Source organism: Somniosus microcephalus, chromosome 16 (assembly GCF_052327205.1).
Source record: "Somniosus microcephalus isolate GS21.2 chromosome 16, FLI_Smic_1.0, whole genome shotgun sequence".
Lineage (NCBI taxonomy): Eukaryota > Metazoa > Chordata > Chondrichthyes > Squaliformes > Somniosidae > Somniosus > Somniosus microcephalus.
In genome coordinates, this window is record NC_141002.1 from 6,730,566 (window position 1) to 6,751,190 (window position 20,625).

Genomic DNA, 20,625 nt, shown 5'->3' on the forward strand with positions numbered 1-20,625 from the left:
GGCCCCCTCTCAGGGAATGGCTTGTGGCAATGAACGCACTTGAATGCAGCCGCTCCGCAAGCCCTCAGCCGGTTAACGCAACAACCACTTGAAACATGACACATGGACAAGCTAAATAAATAAAAAGCTTTATTTAACAAACTCAGGGCCCTTCCCACATGAAACACAAAAACAGACAAGACCCCCAAAAAACAGTCAAAAACATATCTCACTCCCACAACCTGCGGAGGAATAACAAAACTTGTCCATCCAATTGGCCTTCATCCTCGGCCTTACCAAGACAAACCCCCCCATACAGAACACAAACACCCCCATCTAAAAAAACATTTGCCTTCATCTTCGGCCTTACCAAAATAAGCCCCCCCCATACAGAACACAAACACCCCCATATAAAAAAACATCTGGCAACACACTCTACTTGGTGTGCCAAGAGGGCGAGTCCTTGTGCAGGCTTCTCCAGCTCCTGCCCGACCTGCTGCTCCGCCTCAACCTGGGCCCTGTGTGTGTTGCAAGGCTGGGTGAAGGCTCCTGAGGGGCACAATGCGTGACGGAAGATGCCCTTGGGGGTCGGCCTAGACGAGGTCCGGCCCTGGAGGGGCCGGCTGCTGACTGCTGCAGCTGTGGCTGGCCAGCATCAGTCTCTCCAGCAGCTCGTCGCAGCTTTGCTGGGGGAGTGGCAGTGGCGGCTGCAGCAATGGGGGCAAGCTGGCTGATGCCAGGCGCTCGCTGGTCGCCAGAGACACTGGCACTCGGCCGGGCTGGCACTGCAGCAAGCGCAGCAATCTGGTGAAGGCCAGACCGCTGTGCTGCAGCAGCGCGGCGGGTGCCCTGGCGATGCGTCCGTGACACAGCGAGTGTGGCAGAAGTGAGTGCCCGTACTGCCCTGGTCTGTGCCCGCATCAGACCAGCCAGTGTCTGCACGGCACCACTCATGAACTCTCGACTCGCGTCCTGTGCTGCCGCGAGTTGTTCGACACCCCTGGCCTGTGAGTCCCCGAAATCGGCCACACTATGAGCCAGGGACTCAATGGCCTGAGGCAACTGTCCCACAACCCCCATGAACTCGGTGTGGCGCCGCTCCGAGTCCACGGACATTTGATCAAGGAGGCGCACCTCCTGGGCGAGGACCATCTCCGGACTGGAGGCCGGACTCTCCCTCTGGGGAGAAGGCCGCCGAGCTGGCCGACCCTTCCCGCGTGGCTGGACGCCACTGGGCCCAGGAGCTACACCCCCCTGCAACACTTGCCCCCTCTGGGGAGAAGGCAGCTGTGCTGCCCGACCCTTCCCACGTGGCTGGACGCCACTGGGCCCAGGAGCTACACCCCCCTGCAACACTTGCCGCCTCTGGGGAGAAGGCAGCTGTGCTGCCCGACCCTTCCCGTGTGGCTGGAAGCCACTGGGCACAGGAGCTACACCCCCCTGCAACACTTCCCCCTGGCTCTCTTCCAGGCAAGACGTGTCCCCTCCATTGCCATCCCCTGGCGCGGATGAGGGTTCCCCCGATGTGCCGCCTTCCTCTTGGTCCTCGTCGTCCTCCTCTTCCGAGGGACTGACACTCGCAGCTTCAGGGACCTCCTCCTCACCAGCTGAAAGCAGGAAGGCACAAGAGTAGCTTTAGAGTGAGGACAGGGCATCAGCGAGGGAGGCATGAGTGGTGGCACTATGCGCATTGGTGGGACAGTGGCAAAGGATGTAGATCTGAAGCGCAAGGGGAACGAGAGAAGTCCAAACGGTCATGTCCTTACCATTGGGGCCCAGCACAGGGTCGGCATCTCCAATAGCAATGGGGCCAATCACCCGGGCACGCATGAGTCGAGCCACGTGCTCCTCCAGCTCACTGAGCTCCTGGAACTGGACACGGCCTCCCCCGGTGACAGTCCGGCTCTTCAGATTCTGCGCCAGCTTGGCCTGCAAGAGAAAGGACGGCCTCTAAGTACAGTGTGGTGCCCTGTTGTTGTGTGCACTGCCTCCCATGGTGGAATAGCTTGGCCAGTGTGGTGCCCTGTTGTTGTGTGCACTGCCTCCCATGGTCTAATAGCTTGGCCAGTGTGGTGCCCTGTTGTTGTGTGCACTGCCTCCCATGGTCGAATAGCTTGGCCAGTGTGTCAAGTGCAGAAAGTGCTATTGATGATCATGCCAGTGCCATAGCTGCTGGAGGAGGGCTGGCCAATAGGCCTTTGAGGTCCCTTTGCCCATAATGTGAGGTGCACATGCAAGGATGAGGAGGACACTGGAAAGGGTACTCACCCTGACCATCCGAGTGGGGTCGTTAAACTTCTTGCGGCATTGGTCACCAGTCCTGGGGACATCGCTGTTGGCTGTGACCCTCTGGGCGATTTCCCTCCAGGCTCTCCTGTACAGCCTCTTGGGAGCCTTCTTGCCACTGTCCGGGCACAAGATATCTCTGTTCTTCTCCAAACCCCTAAGCAGCACCCTCAAAGCATGGGCAGAGAAGCGCTGCGCTCGCTCACGGGCCCTCTGCATCGTTGCTGGTGCTATTTCTCTCCAGCAGCAGTGTTTAGGCCTAGCTGGAGGGCTGCAGTATCCAGGGCGTGGCAGCAGACCAACTCGACCCTTCCCCCTTTAAGAGCTGGCCGGCATCAGGGTGTCTGCTGTCAATCAAAACATGACCGCACCTGCGCTGCGCCCGGCCTCGGCGGTATGAGTCTGCACCGCCGGCTTAGTGCCTAAAGATAGGGGTGCAACGCCAATTTTAGCGCTCGCCCAAACTCCTTGACCAAAGCTACTGAATATCGGCGAAGTGGCCTCCACTTTCCGGCGGGCACAAACTTTAGCGCCCGCCCGACTTTACCGCCCTAAACGTGGCTATACTGAATTTCTAGGCCATGATTTGCTGAGTGAAAGGAACCTTAAAAAAATGCTGGAATTTCAGTTTGTGTGAAAGTTTTCCTGACTATGAATGTTTAAGAAGTTACAATATTTCTTTTGTCTGATTAGATGTTCTTTAAAAGAAAGATTCTGTTATGTGTGGTTTAGCTCCACCCACTTCTCTGTGTTAAAAGCATTAAAAAACTTTTGCCTTGTCTTGGATTTTGGAAGCATGTGTGAATAAGATTGTGCCCCAAGAATTGAAAAAAACCTTTGAACTAATTTAAGTTTAGCTGGTGTGTAAAAACTGAGAAGAGCAACAAAAAGTTTGTTTCGTAAAAGATTAGGTTTCAGTCTAAGATTTAACCTTGGAGTCACGATTGCTATGTGTAATGATCAGTAACCTGTCATTCTGGAATGGTACACTAGGTGGTGATGTATGTATATGATAGTGGGCTACCCACGATGCACTAGGCTACCCACAAGGCAGCAGTCAAGATGGATGCCTCTACAGATGCTGTACCTAATCCACATGTGCTCAATAAAGTGTCTAGCAAAAGCTAGCTGTTCTTAATAAAAACGACTAGTTATTAATGAACATAACATGGTACCAGGATTGGTATGATCTGCTGAATATTGTGCAACATGACATGGAGAATTTGAAGGCACCAGAGCGTTTGAAACTCACAGGAAATATCGACTACTATTGGCAGACTTTTAAACAACAATTCGAACTCTGCATTGCTGCCATCGGGTACGGTATGAAGCCAGACGCAAGGAAAATAGCGTTGCTGCTCATGGTTGCAGGCCGACAGGCGATAGAGGTATTTAATACATTTGTATTTAATCCAGAGGAGAACAGAGAAAAATTAGACGATGTGCTAAAGAAGTTTGATACACATTGTTCTCCCAAAAAGAATGAAACCTATGAGAGGTACATCTTCTGTTCTCGGACACAGCAGCAAAATGAGACTTTTGATAGCTTTATGACTGATCTGAAACTGAAAGCACAGACATGTAATTTCTCTGAGCTGAAAGCATCCATGATTCGTGACCAGATTGTGTTTGGTATTCATGATAAAAAAAGTCAGGGAACGTCTGTTGAGAGAAACCGAACTAACATTGCAAATTGCTGTGAAAATATGCCAAGCCAGTGAGCTAGCTCGAAAGCACGCGAAGACTTTCAATGAAATCAATAATGATGCGATTGTAATGAGTGATAATGCTGCTGTTGGTGCTGTGTCCTACAAGGGGAAGAAACATGGGCAGAACAGAAATGAAAAGCAATCGGAGGATGAAATGTTTAATTGTAAATGCTGTGATTACAAACACCAGTTAAGACAATGCCCAGCATTTGGAAAAATGTGCACAAAGTGTAATGGAAAGAATCACTTTGCTAAACAATGCTTTTCAAAAGTAAAAACAAAGAAAGGGCACCGAGTTAATGTGATTGAGGACACTGATTTAAGTGAGACATGTTTTGTAGGAATGGTGTCATGTGACAATATCAAAAAGGATACAGAAAATGTGCAGCCCTCAGGAATTAACAATGCTGAACATAAAGTTAATGCAGTAACAGAGGACAAATGGATGATCCCACTGCAGGTAAATGGAGCATTAGTTACATTGAAACTAGACACTGGGGCAAAAGCAAACTTAATCAGTATGAGTGACATTAACAATATGAAAGAAAAGCCCAAAATACAGAAAAAGTCAGTACTACTGAAGGACTATAATGGACAGAAAATAGATAGCTTAGGTGTATGCAGACTTAAAGTGACAGTCAAAGACAAAGTGCATCATCTCATGTTTTCTGTTGTGTCTGAAGGACTTGATTCACTACTGGGTGACAAAGCTTGTGAGGACTTAGAACTGGTCAAGAGAGTCTACCGTATAAACTGTGCCATAAGCAGACCAGATGACTCGGTGGATTCTGTAGTGAATAATTTCCAGGATGTGTTCAAAGGATTTGGAGTTCTACCATTCACTTACAAGATCCAACTAAAGGAGGATGCTCAGCCAGTGGTACATGCTCCACGAAGAGTTCCAGCACCCCGCGTGACCGGCTCAAGAATGAACTGGACAGAATGACCACACTAGGAGTCATCAGGAAAGTCGAAGAGCCAACAGACTGGGTTAACTCCATGGTATGTGTAAAGAAAAAGAACAATGATCTAAGAATATGCATGGATCCAAAGGACTTAAATGCAAACATAAAACGTGAACACTACCAGATTCCCAAGCGAGAAGAAATCACCAGTGAAATGTCAGGTGCCAGATACTTTACAAAGCTCGATGCCTCACAAGGATTTTGGCAACTAAAACTGGATGAAGAGAGCACCAAATACTGTACCTTCAACACACCATTTGGCAGGTATTGTTTCCTCAGAATGCCTTTCGGGATAATATCTGCATCTGAAATCTTTCATAGAGCGATGGAACACATAATTGAAGGTCTGGAAGGAGTTCGGGTCTATGTTGATGACATCATCATCTGGGGCTCCACACTGAAAGAACACAATGAGAGACTGACTAAAGTGCTACAGAGCATACGCCGGAATGGACTGAAGCTCAACAAAGCCAAGTGTCAGTTTGGCGTCCAGAAAGTCACTTTCTTAGGAGATAATCTATCTGGTAAAGGAATAGAGCCAGATATGGAAAAAGTAAACGCCATACTCAAAATGCCCCGACCCACTGACAAAAAAGGAGTGCTACGCATCATGGGGATGATAAACTTCATTGGAAAGTTCATTCCTAACTTGTCAGCCAAGACAGCCTGTCTGCGAGATCTGCTACGTAAAACAAATGAGTTTGCATGGACAGAAATACATGAACAAGAGTGGATAAAGCTCAAAACAGTGCTGACAACCACATCTGTACTCACCTTCTTTGACCCAACAAAAAGAATCAAAGTGTCAATGGATGCATCAAAAGATGGCCTAGGTGTGGTCTTGCTACAAGCAGAGGGTGAAGATTGGAAGCCTGTTGCCTATGCCTCCAGGTCTATGACTGATACTGAGTGTCAATACGCCCAGATTGAAAAGGAATGTCTAGGCTTGGTAGTTGGACTAGAAAAGTTTCATGGCTACATATATGGACTTCCCACCTTCACAGTTGAGACAGACCACAGCTCATTGGTTGCCATCAAAAAAAAAAATCTGAATGAGATGTCTCCAAGGATTCAACGACTCATGATGAAGCTGCAAAGATATGACTTTGAACTGATCTACACACCAGGCAAATGCATAGTGTTAGCAGATGCACTATCCCGAGCACCCACAATGAGTCATGTGAGCTCTACTGAAGAAGACGTGGATGTTCATGTGAGTATGGTCACTGCTGCGCTGCCCATGTCAGACACAAAATCAAAGCAAATAGCAGAAGAAACAGTAAAAGATACAGTATTACAAACAGTAATAGAGAACATTCATCATGGTTGGCCAAAAGGTTCCTGTCCAAAATATTTTCACATAAGGTCAGAATTGAGTGTCGCAAGTGGACTACTACTAAAACAGAACAGAATAGTCATTCCACAGGCTCTACATCAAGACATGCTCAAAAGGATTCATGAGGGACACCTCGGAATTGAAAAATGCAAAAGGAGAGCAAGAGACACTGTTTATTGGCCTGGCATAAATAAGGACATTGAGAACATGATAGGCAAATGTGAGACATGTCAGAAACACCAAAACAAACAAGCAAAGGAACCAATGATAGTAGCTGACATACCAACAGCACCATGGCAAAAGGTTGGTATGGACCTTTTTCATTTAAATGGTAAAGACTATCTAATAGTGATTGACTACTATTCTAACTATCCTGAGATGGTGCTGCTCTCAAGCACCACAGCAAGCAGTTTCATAATGCATGTGAAATCCATCTTCACCAGACATGGAATTCCCAGTATTGCCATTAGGAACAATGGTCCGTGCTTCAACTGTAAAGAGTGGCAACAGTTTGCAGCACATTATGACTTTCAACACATCACATCCAGTCCTTTGTATGCTCAGTCGAATGGTAAGGCAGAGAAAGGTGTTCAAGTTCTCAAGCAGCTACTGAAGAAAGTGACAGAAAGCAAGTCTGATCCGTATCTCACCCTGCTGACCTACCGAGCCTCACCTTTAGACTCTGGTTCTTCACCTGCTGAACTCCTAATGGGTTGCAAGTTGCGTACCACGCTACCCTGCTGTGCAAAAGAAAAGCAGTGTAAGGAACTGAGACAGAGACTTCAACTGTTAAAGCTGAAACAGAAATCATACTGTGGCACGGTGGCATAGTGGTTAGCACTGTTGCCTCACAGCGCCAGAGACCCGGGTTCGAATCTGGCCTCGGGTGACTGTCTGTGTGGAGTTTGCACATTCTCCCCGTGTTTGCGTGGGTTTCCACCGGGCACTCCGGTTTCCTCCCACAGTCCAAAGATGTGCGGGTTAGGTTGATTGGCTATGATAAATTGACCCTTAGTGTTAGGGGGATTAAATACGTGGGGTTACGGGGATAGAGTGGGATATGTGTTGGTGTATGGGTTACGGGGATCGGGTGGGATATGTGTCGGCTCGATGGGCCGAAATGGCCTCTATCTGCACTGTGGGGTTTCTGTGATTCTGTGATACTATGACAAGTCATCCAAAACTCTGAAACCATTGACAAGGGATGATGTTGTCAGGATTGAGGATCCGGTGCATGGAACAGGAAAGCTACAGTTCTTGAGGAAGTAGGACCAAGGTCATACACTGTTAGAACTGAGGAAGGACAGATTCTCAGGAGGAACCGCCATTCCCTCCTAAAAACACAAGAGACTATCGAAGAGCAAATCGATGACAATCACAGAATCACAGAAACCCCACAGTGCAGATAGAGGCCATTTCGGCCCATCGAGCCTGCACCGACACATATCCCACCCGATCCCCGTAACCCCTACATCAACACATATCCCACCCTATCCCCGTAACCCCACGTACTTAATCCCCCTAACACTAAGGGTCAATTTATCATAGCCAATCAACCTAACCCGCACATCTTTGGCCGCAACTGAATCTTGTCACTCACCACCAGAACAATCTAACACAAATACACATACAGGCTCTCATGAAAACACATCAGACTTACCTGTGCTGAGAAGATCCACACGTGAAGTAAAAAAGCCTGATAGACTTAATCTTTGAGTACAAAGAAAACTACATTGAAAATGTATTGACTGTTGAAGATGTTTATGTTGTTATTGATTGATATTGATTGATACTGATTTTGTTTAACCTCAACGAAAGGGGGATGTAATGATCAGTAACCTGTCATTCTGGAATGGTACACTAGGTGGTGCTGTATGTATATAAGAGTGGGCTACCCACAATGCACTAGGCTACCCACAAGGCAGCAGTCAAGATGGATGCCTCTACAGATACTGTACCTAGTCCACATGTGCTCAATAAAGTGTCTCGCAAAAGCTAGCTGTTCTTAATAAAAACGACTAATTATTAATGAACATAACACGTTTAAAAACGTTTGTTTTGTCTTGGATTTTGGAAGCATGTGCGAATAAGATTGTGCTCCAAGAATTGAAAAAAACTTTGAACTAATTTAAGTTTAGCTGGTGTGTAAAAACTGAGAAGAGCAACAAAAAGTTTGTTTAATAAAAGATTAAGTTTCAGTCTAAGATTTAACCTTGGAGTCACGGTTGCTGTGGTGAAATCTTCTAAAGCAGTTTGATTTGATAAGAAAATATGATGTAATTTACTGTTTTCTGCAAGAATGTGCTATTTTGTTTTGTTTCTCTGTCCATAGTTTTACAAAAGATAAGCTTCTGCCTTAAGTTACAGTTGCCAATGTGCTTGGAAGAAAATTAATTTGAATGTTTACAAGATCTGGATTAAATTGGAGTTATGAGATTAATTAACCTATTAAAACCAGACTTTCATTGTGGCCACAGTGAAATTTTGGTTGGTGTAAATTTGTGTAGACCGCATTGAATAAGATAACTCCGCTCCGCAAGAACATCCGATAGTTACAGAGTTCCTTACAAAGACTTACTTAGCTTGTGAACTTTGCTCAATCCCGTCCTTCTTCACTGTCCATATTACCTCCGTGTTCGTGTTTAGTTAAAGTGTGAAAACACAACTGTCTTTCGATCAGGAAAGTTCTTTTTTTTGATTTACGTGAATTGACGCAGTTGCGTGCATTTGATAATGTTTTGCTCCACCTTCTTAAAAATCCTGCAAAGGAGTTAACCCTTTCCACTGACAGCTGTTTAAGTTCACCAAGCAACAACTTTAGTATGAAATCTAAAGATATTGGACATTATTAAATTTACGTTTCTTAATTTTAAGTTATTATTTCACCACAGTGACAGAGGGAAAATTAAGATTTGATAAATTAACCCCTTGGGCTCTAAGCAGAGTCACAATGGATTCCCTTCTTTCTTTTGTTATATGGAAGTTACCTTGTAAACTAATTGCAGCACTTCTGTCTCTAATGTTAAAAACACTGTTTAAGCTATCTAGCCTAAGAATCACTTGTTTCTGAAATTGGAAATGGAAGATAAATTGATAGAGATGAAATTGAATATTGACAAAACCTGTCAGTTCAACTGTACTGCTATTTGGATTTTGGGATAATTTTGAAATGACAAAATGGACTCAGGCACTATATATTTGGTTACTTTTGGGAAAATAAAAGATCCTCTAAAAATAATGATAATAAAATGTGTTAATAACTTGGATCAAGTGAGAATGTTTGATCTATGTTTTCTATCTTAAATATTGTACTGGACAGTAAAGTTTTTCCAGGACTCATGAATAAGATATGAATGGTAATTAAAGGAAAGTGATTGAGATTGTAAAATTAAAACAGGAGAATTACACTACTGAATGAGAACTTGCAAAATGCTCTCAGGCAGTTTAAAAGAGCAGAAACAAAACTGAAAATAAAATCAGTCTGAACTCGATGACCTGAAACAAGAAGAAAATAATTTGAACGACTGCTTACTAAATCTCCAGGTAGATTGCCAGACCAAGGAAGAACTGGTTTCAGACTTGGAGAATAAATTAATGAAGTCAAAGCAGAATGAAAATTCTCTTGCCTCCCTTCTAGCTGAAAAGGAAGATGCTTTACTTGAAAAAGTTGACAGGTTAAAGCAGTTTTCGGAAAACATTGAGAAAAGTCAGGCAACAATAGAGACCGTGGAAAAAGAAAAGTTGAATCTTGAGAATAACTTTAAGCAACAGATTATGCTTTTGGAGAGCCTAATAGCTGAGAAAACTGCATTAGTGAAAGCACAACTACAGGAAAGAGCACTTCAGGAGAAAGAAATGGAAGAGATTAATGTAGGGCTAGTTACTGCTAAAAATCAGCTTGAAATCAAGCAGGCTGAAGTGGCCAGGTTACAGGCAGAGGGCCAAGAGCTCAGCTCAAAGCTTAAATAGCAGCAAGTAAGACCTTGAAAAAGTATTCAGCCATTAGACGACTACAATCTTTTGATAAGATACCTGAAAGTCCGAGAAAGGCTTGTATCGAATGGCATGTGTGGCATGATATTGAGATACCGGCATGAGTGTGCAAATGTGATTTGTTACATATGAGGTAATTGCCATCCAGGAATGTATGGTGAATCTGCACTGAAGAACAGGTCTCAGACATGCTCAGTTACTTGACAACAGCAAGACATGAAAGGGGTAATGTGGCTCAGGAGAGCGAGACAACTTTTAAAGCATACTCCATTGAGAAACTATCTAATTAATGAAACAATCAGAATAGAGTTAAACACATGGGTACCTGTTAGAGGGATTAAAGTTGAAGTGGAGAGTTGCATGGGATCTGGATTGGTACAATCGAGGGCTAAGGAGAAATCATGATTAGTAAGAATTATCCACAAGATGGATACGAGCAAAAGAGAGATCTGGAGAATCTTTTAAATCCATGATTTGTTGATTAGATGTTGAACTGTAATGTATTTGATATGATTGTAAGACTGAATTTAACTGTGACTGTAATAATTGTGTTTTGTAGGTAACAGAGCGTGGGGAAAAACCAGTATGAATCCAGTATGAGGTGATTTTAGTGGTGCCTCCTGTGTCACTACTACTGCAATTACCATGCTTTACGGGTCTAACAGGACCTGTCTCATCAACCAACACGTTTTTAAGTATGAGCTACACAATTATGTGGCACAATTCAGATACTCGGATATGACATTCCCCTGTTGTTTGTGGATTTCAGTGAGCTCATGATGCGACTGAACTCCTCCTTAAAGCATTTTTATGTTTTGGAGCAAGACAACTCGAGAATAGATATTGAAATTGACAGCATAGGGGACAACTCACATTGATTGGGTATTGGGCTTAATACATCAGCACACCCTTAGGTTTGTATTATTTCACATGCTGTGGTAGTTATCCAACTTGTAATGCTAGTGTATTTGATATATGTAACGTGTGTAGTAAGACTTTGATACATAAGCCAATTGGGTACTCATGCCCATGACTGACAAGCACTAACATATTAATTGAGCACACCGAAAGAGAAGATCCGAAGCAATGTAGAGGAGACCCCAGGCGGGGTAACATCAGGAAAGATAGAAGAAACAGAGGGGTCCCAGGTGGGGCAGAATTGGAACACCGGAACAGTGAATTGAATTTGAGTAAGGGGTCAGAGGTTGCTCCTTCTCCTCAAAGGAATGGACTGTAAGGAAGGGAGAAATCTTCAAGACTCCCTACTAACTAACGCCCAAGTTGAGAGAGCAATAAGAGCTGGCTAGATTAGTCAACAGCCGATTGTGAGAAGTCAATAAAGAAATAACTATTAGATTCAAAGATGGGTTTTAATTCTTAGACCAGGGACTGACAACAGGCAAGCGGAAAAAGATAGCACAAATGCCAGGAAGGTCGAATATCAAGCATCAAAAGACAAATAGAAATGGTAAGGACTTACAATTGTCACTATAGTTGCAGTATTATTTTGTGTTATAATGACGGTTCTGAAAGCATGCTGTAGGGCAGCTGTGTCCCGAATAGTGCCGGTTGCTACAGTTGATATAATCAATATTAAGCCAGAAACCGAACAGTTAATGCGGGATAATGAACTGATAGCGATAGTAACATACATGTAAAGTTCTTTAGTCATTTGCACAGACTACCACGCCTAGCACAACAAGATAGACAGAGGGGAAAGACGAACTTAGGTACTAAGTTTAAGCCATCAGTTAGGAGTAATCCTGGGGATGGTAAAAGTAGAAGAGAAGTTGGTATCCCTAGCCAAAATCTAAATTTGGTGCAGGACCAACAGGAGGGACTGAAGGGGTTAAAATGAACCCTCTCAGAATAACAACTTTCTTTTATGAAAAAGACTTTCTCATGTGAAAAAGACTTTTGTGCTACTTTCGCTAGTTTTGCACAAAGGACAGTGTGTAGAGAAACTTTGCAAAACAGAGATAAGATGCAGCTGTGGGACAAGACAGAATGTGTGTTAAGCGATAAGAAATGTGCTGCTTTAGCTAAAATTTGTAGACACAGCAGAATATAGGGGTCATGGGAATTTGACCTGTAACCAAAGGCATAGTAAGATGTAACTAACCTTTATTAATACTGAAAAGAATCCATGTGATCAGGTGATTATTGTAATACAATGTGATCAGGTGATTATTGCAATACAATGTGATTGGATGAAAATAGAATAAAAAGCTGTACCAACCAAGAGAGAACGAGAAGGTGCTCGCACAGACCGCGGGGTCTGAGACACTTCTCCCAGAGGATAGATAGAGTTCTCTGCAGCCGAGAGCGAGAGTCCCGAAGGCTGTGTTGCCTGCCCAGTGCCAGGGTTAAGGACATCTCCTCTGGACTGGAGAGAAACTTGGAGTGGGAGGGAGAGGATCCAGTTGTTGTGGTCCATGTTGGTACCAACGACATAGATAGGACAAGGAAGGAGGTTCTGCTGAGGGAGTTTGAGCAGCTAGGGGTCAAATTAAAAAGCAGAACCACAAGGGTAATAATCTCTGGATTATTACCTGAGCCACGAGCGAATTTGGCTAGGACAAATAAAATTAGAGAGTTAAATGCGTGGCTCAAAGACTGGTGTGGGAGAAATGGGTTTTGCTTCCTGGGACACTGGCACCAGTACTGGGGCAGGAGGGAGCTGTTCAGTTGGGACGGGCTTCACTTGGCCAGTGCTGGGACTAGAGTCCTGGTGGATCATATAACTAGGGCTGTAGAGAGGGCTTTAAACTAACTAGTGGGGGGGAGGTTCCTAGAGAGCAAATAATACAAATGACAACAGAGAAGGTCATCGACTTAGGTCGCAGTGGGGAAATTAAAAACCAGAGCATGTCAGGAAGGGGCAGAAGGTATGGAGTAAAAGGTAAAGTAATACAAAGGGCAAAAGCAGGAACTAAGTGTCACAAAACATCTTTGAAAGTTCTCTATCTGAATGCACGTAGCATTCGTAACAAAATAGATGAGTTAATGGCACAAATAACTACATATGGGTATGATCTTGTGGCCATTACAGAGACATGGCTGCAGGGTGACAATGCCTGGGAATTAAACATACCAGGTTATTTAACGATCAGGAAGGACAGGCAGGAAGGAAGGGGAGGTGGGGTGGCTATGTTTATAAAGGAAGGAATCACTGTAATACAGTGAAAGGATATTGAGTCAAAAGATCAGGACAATGAAACAGTTTGGGTGGAGGTAAGGAATAATAAGGGGAAAAAAACACTAGTGGGCGTAGTCCATAGGCCTCTGAACTGTGGCAACTCTGTTGGATGGAGTATCAATCAGGAAATAGTTGAGGCTTGTAATAAGGGAACATCTGTAATTATGGGGGATTTTAACTACCATATTGGACAAATCAAATTGGGCAGGGCTGCCTTGAGAACGAGTTCATTGAGTGTATTAGGGATGGGTTTCTTGAGCAGTATGTAACTGAACCGACCAGGGGGCAAGCAACCTTAGATTTGGTCCTGTGTAACGAGACAGGATTAATTAAAAATGTCCTAGTAAAGGATCCCCTTGGAATGAGTGACCATAACATGGTTGAATTCCATATTCAATTAGAGGGTGAGAAGGTTGGATCTCAAACAAGCGTGCTAAGCTTGAATAAAGGAGACTATGAAGGTATGAGAACGGAATTGAGTAGAGTGGATTGGGAAAATAGATTAAAGGGTAAGACGATACATGATCAGTGGTGTACATTTAAGGAGTTATTTTACAACTTCCAAAAAATATATATTCCACTGAGAAGAAAAGGGTGTAAAAGAAAAGACAGCCATCCGTGGCTAAGTAAAGAAATTAAGGATAGTATTTGACTAAAAACAAGGGCATATAAGGTAGCCAAATCTAGTGGGAGGATAGAGGTTTGGGAAAACTTTAAAAGACAGCAAAAAATAACAAAAAGATTGATTAAGAAAGGGAAGATAGATTATGAAAGTAAATTAGCAAAAAATATAAAAACAGATAGTAAGAGTTTTTATAGTTATATAAAAAGAAAAAGGGTGGCTAAAGTAAATGTTGGTCCCTTAGAGGATGGGACCGGGAAATTAATGGTGGGAAATATGGAGATGGCAAAAACACTGAATGAATATTTTATATCAGTCTTTACAGTAGAAGACACTAAGAATATCCCAACATTGGACAAACAGGGGGCTAAAGGGGGGGAGGAGCTAAACACGATCAAAATCACTAAGGAAGTGGTACTCGGTAAAATAATGGGACTCAAGGCGGATAAATCACCTGGACCTGATGGCTTACATCCTAGGGTCTTGAGGGAAGTGGCGGCAGGGATTGTGGATGCATTGGTAATAATTTTCCAAAACTCCCTGGACTCGGCAATGGTCCCGGCAGACTGGAAAACTGCTAATGTAACACCCTTATTTAAAAAGGGCAGTAGACAGAAGGCTGGAAACTATAGACCGGTTAGCCTAACATCTGTGGTAGGTAAAATTTTGGAGTCCATTATTAAGGAGACAGTAACAGGGCATTTGGATAATCATCATTTAATAGGACAAAGTCAGCATGGTTTTATGAAGGGAAAGTCATGTTTGACAAATTTGCTGGAGTTCTTTGAGGAAGTAACATATAGGGTGGATAAAGGGGAACCAGTGGACGTAGTGTATTTAGACTTCCAAAAGGCATTTGACAAGGTGCCACACAAAGATTATTGCTTAAGATAAAAAATCACGGGATTGGGGGTAATATTCTGGCATGGATAGAGGATTGGCTATCTAACAGAAGGCAGAGAGTTGGGATAAATGGTTCATTCTCAGACTGGCAATCAGTAACTAGTGGTGTTCCGCAGGGATCAGTGCTGGGTCCCCAACTCTTTACAATCTATATTAATGATTTGGAGGAGGGGACCGAGTGTAACATATCAAAGTTTGCAGATGATACTAAGATGGGGGGGAAAGTAGTCAGTGAGGAGGACGTAAAAAACCTTCAAGGGGACATAGACAGGCTAAGTAAGTGGGCAGAGATTTGGCAGATGGAATACAATACTGGAAAGTGTGAGGTTATGCACTTTGGCAGGAAAAATCGTAGAGCAAGTTATTATCTTAATGGCAAGAAACTGGAAAGTACTGAAGTACAATGGGATCTGGGGGTCCTGGTGCACGAAACTCAAAAGGTTAGTATGCAGGTGCAGCAAGTGATTAAGAAGGCCAATGGAATGTTGGCTTTCATTGCTAGGGGGATAGAATATAAAAATAGGGAGGTATTGCTTCAGTTGTACAAGGTATTGGTGAGACCGCACCTGGAATACTGCGTACAGTTTTGGTGTCCATACTTAAGAAAGGACATACTTGCTCTCGAGTCAGTACAAAGAAGGTTCACTCGGTTAATCCCGGGGATGAGGGGATGGACATATGAGGAGAGGTTGAGTAGATTGGGACTCTACTCATTGGAGTTCAGAAGAACGAAAGGCGATCTTATTGAAACATATAAGATTGTGAAGGGGTTGGATCGGGTGGATGCAGGGAAGATGTTCCCGATGATGGGTGAAACTAGAACTAGGGGGCATAGTCTTAGAATAAGTGGCTGCTCTTTCAAAACTGAGATGGGGAGGAACTACTTCACTCAGAGGGTGGTAGGTCCCTGGAACATGCTGCCCCAAAAAGCTGTAGAAGCTACATCATTACATAAATTTAAAACAGAAATAGACAGTTTCCTAGAAGTAAAGGGAATTAAGGGTTACGGGGAGCGGGCAGGAATTTGGACATGAGTCTAGGTTTGGATCAGTCATGGCCCTGTGGGTAGCGGAGCGGGCCCAAGGGCCGTGTAGCCTGATCCTGCTCCTATTTCATGTGTCTAATTCTGTTAGATGCAGGAGATGGTTCTGTGATCGTGGATTGGCAGTTAGGATCAGATCAGCCATGATCTTATTGAATGGCGGAGCAGGCTTGAGGGGCCGATTGGCCTACTCCTGCTCCTATTTCTTATGTTCTTATGTTTTCTGTTTGTTTTTTTTCAATAAACTGCATCTTTTTACTTTTACACGGTTTAGATGCAAATTTATTTTCACCACAACAAGTTGGCGCTGCGAGCAGGGTACTTCAGAACTGGAAGACCACCTGCACCAGTGAACGGGGCGAGTAGTCAAATCTTGACCGTCCAGAAATTGGATCACTCAGAAGGGCGGTGTGACAGCGATGCAGTACCAAAAGAATCTGGTATCCGTGACGGGTGAGAGATGCAGTTTAAATAGTGGATAAGTTTGAATAGTGGTTAAGTTGATTGACATCTGATGTGTTATTTCGGAATGTAAATGTCTCGAGGACCCATACTGAGCCGGAATTAAGAGGGCAATTGGGCCCCACATGAAGGCCAGAGTTAGTTGGGAATCCGAGACAGACTAAAAGTCTCTCTGTTGTATTGCAGGACGCGACGTATGGTATTAATGTATTAACGGCTACAAGTGAAATAATCACCTCTGACAGCGAGATAGTTACAAGTCAGGACCGCCATCACTAGTGGTGGATGATAGGTAGACCTCTGAGAACGAGTTACTAGGGAGGACCGGAACGCGGTAGCCTAGTATCAAAAATAATACATTATGACAGAAGGCGGAGGCCCAGATTGGGGACCGCCGGGCTCATTGAGTTGGCTGTATGCTGACGATCAGAAAGGTTTGATAGATAAGATGAAAAAGGATGGATGGGATCCGTCTAAGGTACCAGTGTACCAATGAGAATGGTGGGAGACACAAAAGGGAAGTAAGACAAAGAAAGCGGGAGTTTTATTGGTACACCAATTAGTAATGGTCATTCAAAAGACCGAGGAAATTAAAACGAAAATCTACAGGAGCAGGTGACAAAATTAGGGGGAAGAAAATTGGCAAAACTAAAGGATAAACAAAGAGAAAGAAGATGGGGACACCGATGAAAAAAGAGAAACTTAAAGTTTTACTGACATGGAAGTTATTAACATTTGTGCTGAGACAAATAAAACACACGGGCCCAGAAATTCAGTTGCGTTCGCCAGCCGTTAGCGCCATAAGAGGGGTAGATTTCGAGCGCTAGGCACTTAGCGCCCTGGCGCAGGCCGATCTGCACCTACGCCCAACTTCAGTTGACATTTAGCGCCGGCGCAAAGTGTTTGCGCCCGCTCAGCTGCGCGCGCAGCTTATGACGTCATTTCGTCGTGCAACGCTGTTTGTGCGCCCCAAACCGGAACTTCAGTGGCGCCCGCCCAATGTGGGCGTGGCGCTGTTAAGAACTGTGAAGTCGAACGCAGCAGAGGCCCTGCGGGCCTTGGGGAGCGCTAATTAAAGGGCACTCAGACTGGACTATAAAGGCCAGCCATTTTGCTGCAATGACTTTAGTGCTTTGGATTTCTGGACAGAGACCAAGGAACAGACCTTACTGATTTGGGACAACGTAGGAGAGGTATTTTTGGCTTCTGGCCAGAGCTTGGAAATTTGACTCATTGTGATTTCACTGTTTGCAAGTATATTATGGGGGCTGCATGGGGTTCCAACCCTCAGTTTCAGCATTATGTGCGAAAGGCTCGCAGACGCTGTGTGAGAGGGGCAGCCATGCCTAGACGCAGAGGGGCCATCAGGCGTCGGCAACGTAGGCCTTACCCACTCAGGGAATACCGCCAGCAGGTGTCCTATCTCACCATGACTGCCGCGCATTGTGTTAAGAGGCTGCGCTTCAGAAGGGAGGTGATTGCAGAGATCTGCCAGCTGCTTCACAGAGATCTGCGTCCACAGCTGATGTGCAGGACGTCTCTGTCGGTGGAAGTGAAGGTCACGGTGGCTCTGAACTTTTATGCAAGCGGCTCCTTCCAAGCCGCTGCTGGGGACATAGCGAACATCTCCCAGTTCGCCATGCATCGCTGCATCCGGCAGGTCACCGATGACCTTTTCGCAAGGAGACACCAATTCATCTCCTTCCCCATGACCCTAGAGAGGCAGGAGCAGCGTGCAGTCGGATTTGCCAGGATCGCCGACTTCCCCATGGTGCAGGGCGCCATTGACTGCACGCATGTGGCTATGCGGGCACCTATCGACAATGCCGAGGATTACCGCAACCGGAAGGGCTACCATTCCCTCAATGTACAGCTGGTGTGTGACCACAGGCAGCGCATCCTATCTGTCAATGCCCGCTTTCCAGGAAGCAGCCACGATGCATTTATCCTGCGCCAGACTACTGTGGCTGACATGTTCCAGGCACAGCCTCCCCCAAGGGGATGGCTTATCGGGGACAAGGGCTACCCTTTGTGTACATGGCTCATGACCCCGCTCCGCGCACCCAGGACCCCTGCTGAGGAGGCATACAACGAAAGCCATCAAGCCACAAGGAACATCATAGAGCAAACGATTGGCGTCCTCAAGCAACGGTTCCGCTGCCTGGATCGTTCCGGCGGATCTCTACAGTATTCGCCGGATAGAGTCTCCCAGTTCGTCGTCGTTTGCTGCATGCTGCACAGCCTGGCTATTCACAGGACTCAGGCACTGCCACCTCACGTTGGACCACCACCTCAGGAGGACGAGCAGGAGGACCATGAGGAGGAGGAGGAGGAGGAGGAGGAGTACCAGCCCAGGAGGGAGCCACAAGGTCCAAGGGCCGTCCGCCGGCGGCTTATTGAACGACACTTCTAGGCCCCCTCTCAGGGAATGGCTTGTGGCAATGAACGCACTTGAATGCAGCCGCTCCGCAAGCCCTCAGCCGGTTAACGCAACAACCACTTGAAACATGACACATGGACAAGCTGAATAAATAAAAAGCTTTATTTAACAAACTCAGGGCCCTTCCCACATGAAACACAAAAACAGACAAGACCCCCAAAAAAGTCAAAAACATATCTCACTCCCACAACCTGCGGAGGAATAACAAAACTTGTCCATCCAATTGGCCTTCATCCTCGGCCTTACCAAGACAAACCCCCCCATACAGAACACAAACACCCCCATCTAAAAAAACATTTGCCTTCATCTTCGGCCTTACCAAAATAAGCCCCCCCCATACAGAACACAAACACCCCCATATAAAAAAACATCTGGCAACACACTCTACTTGGTGTGCCAAGAGGGTGAGTCCTTGTGCAGGCTTCTCCAGCCCCTGCCCGACCTGCTGCTCCGCCTCAACCTGGGCCCTGTGTGTGTTGCAAGGCTGGGTGAAGGCTCCTGAGGGGCACAATGCGTGACGGGAGATGCCCTTGGGGGTCGGCCTAGACGAGGTCCGGCCCTGGAGGGGCCGGCTGCTGACTGCTGCAGCTGTGGCTGGCCAGCATCAGTCTCTCCAGCAGCTCGTCGCAGCTTTGCTGGGGGAGTGGCAGTGGCGGCTGCAGCAATGGGGGCAAGCTGGCTGATGCCAGGCGCTCGCTGGTCGCCAGAGACACTGGCACTCGGCCGGGCTGGCACTGCAGCAAGCGCAGCAATCTGGTGAAGGCCAGACCGCTGTGCTGCAGCAGCGCGGCGGGTGCCCTGGCGATGCGTCCGTGACACAGCGAGTGTGGCAGAAGTGAGTGCCCGTACTGCCCTGGTCTGTGCCCGCATCAGACCAGCCAGTGTCTGCACGGCACCACTCATGAACTCTCGACTCGCGTCCTGTGCTGCCGCGAGTTGTTCGACACCCCTGGCCTGTGAGTCCCCGAAATCGGCCACACTATGAGCCAGGGACTCAATGGCCTGAGGCAACTGTCCCACAACCCCCATGAACTCGGTGTGGCGCCGCTCCGAGTCCACGGACATTTGATCAAGGAGGCGCACCTCCTGGGCGAGGACCATCTCCGGACTGGAGGCCGGACTCTCCCTCTGGGGAGAAGGCCGCCGAGCTGGCCGACCCTTCCCGCGTGGCTGGACGCCACTGGGCCCAGGAGCTACACCCCCCTGCAACACTTGCCCCCTCTGGGGAGAAGGCAGCTGTGCTGCCCGACCCTTCCCACGTGGCTGGACGCCACTGGGCCCAGGAGCTACACCCCCCTGCAACACTTGCCGCCTCTGGGGAGAAGGCAGCTGTGCTGCCCGACCCTTCCCGTGTGGCTGGAAGCCACTGGGCACAGGAGCTACACCCCCCTGCAACACTTCCCCCTGGCTCTCTTCCAGGCAAGACGTGTCCCCTCCATTGCCATCCCCTGGCGCGGATGAGGGTTCCCCCGATGTGCCGCCTTCCTCTTGGTCCTCGTCGTCCTCCTCTTCCGAGGGACTGACACTCGCAGCTTCAGGGACCTCCTCCTCACCAGCTGAAAGCAGGAAGGCACAAGAGTAGCTTTAGAGTGAGGACAGGGCATCAGCGAGGGAGGCATGAGTGGTGGCACTATGCGCATTGGTGGGACAGTGGCAAAGGATGTAGATCTGAAGCGCAAGGGGAACGAG

The 20,625-nt window shown here is 46.4% G+C and overlaps 1 long non-coding RNA gene across 1 annotated transcript in view; it reads left to right on the forward strand.

The window, feature by feature from the left end:
* The window catches only part of LOC147105959 (uncharacterized), a 34,973-nt gene extending 21,591 nt beyond the window's left edge, over positions 1-13,382 (forward strand). Inside the window, exon 4 of the long non-coding RNA XR_015081303.1 lies at positions 10,828-13,382. This is a non-coding gene — a long non-coding RNA (uncharacterized LOC147105959). The remainder of the gene's footprint in view (positions 1-10,827) is intronic.
* Positions 13,383-20,625: the final 7,243 nt, after the last annotated feature.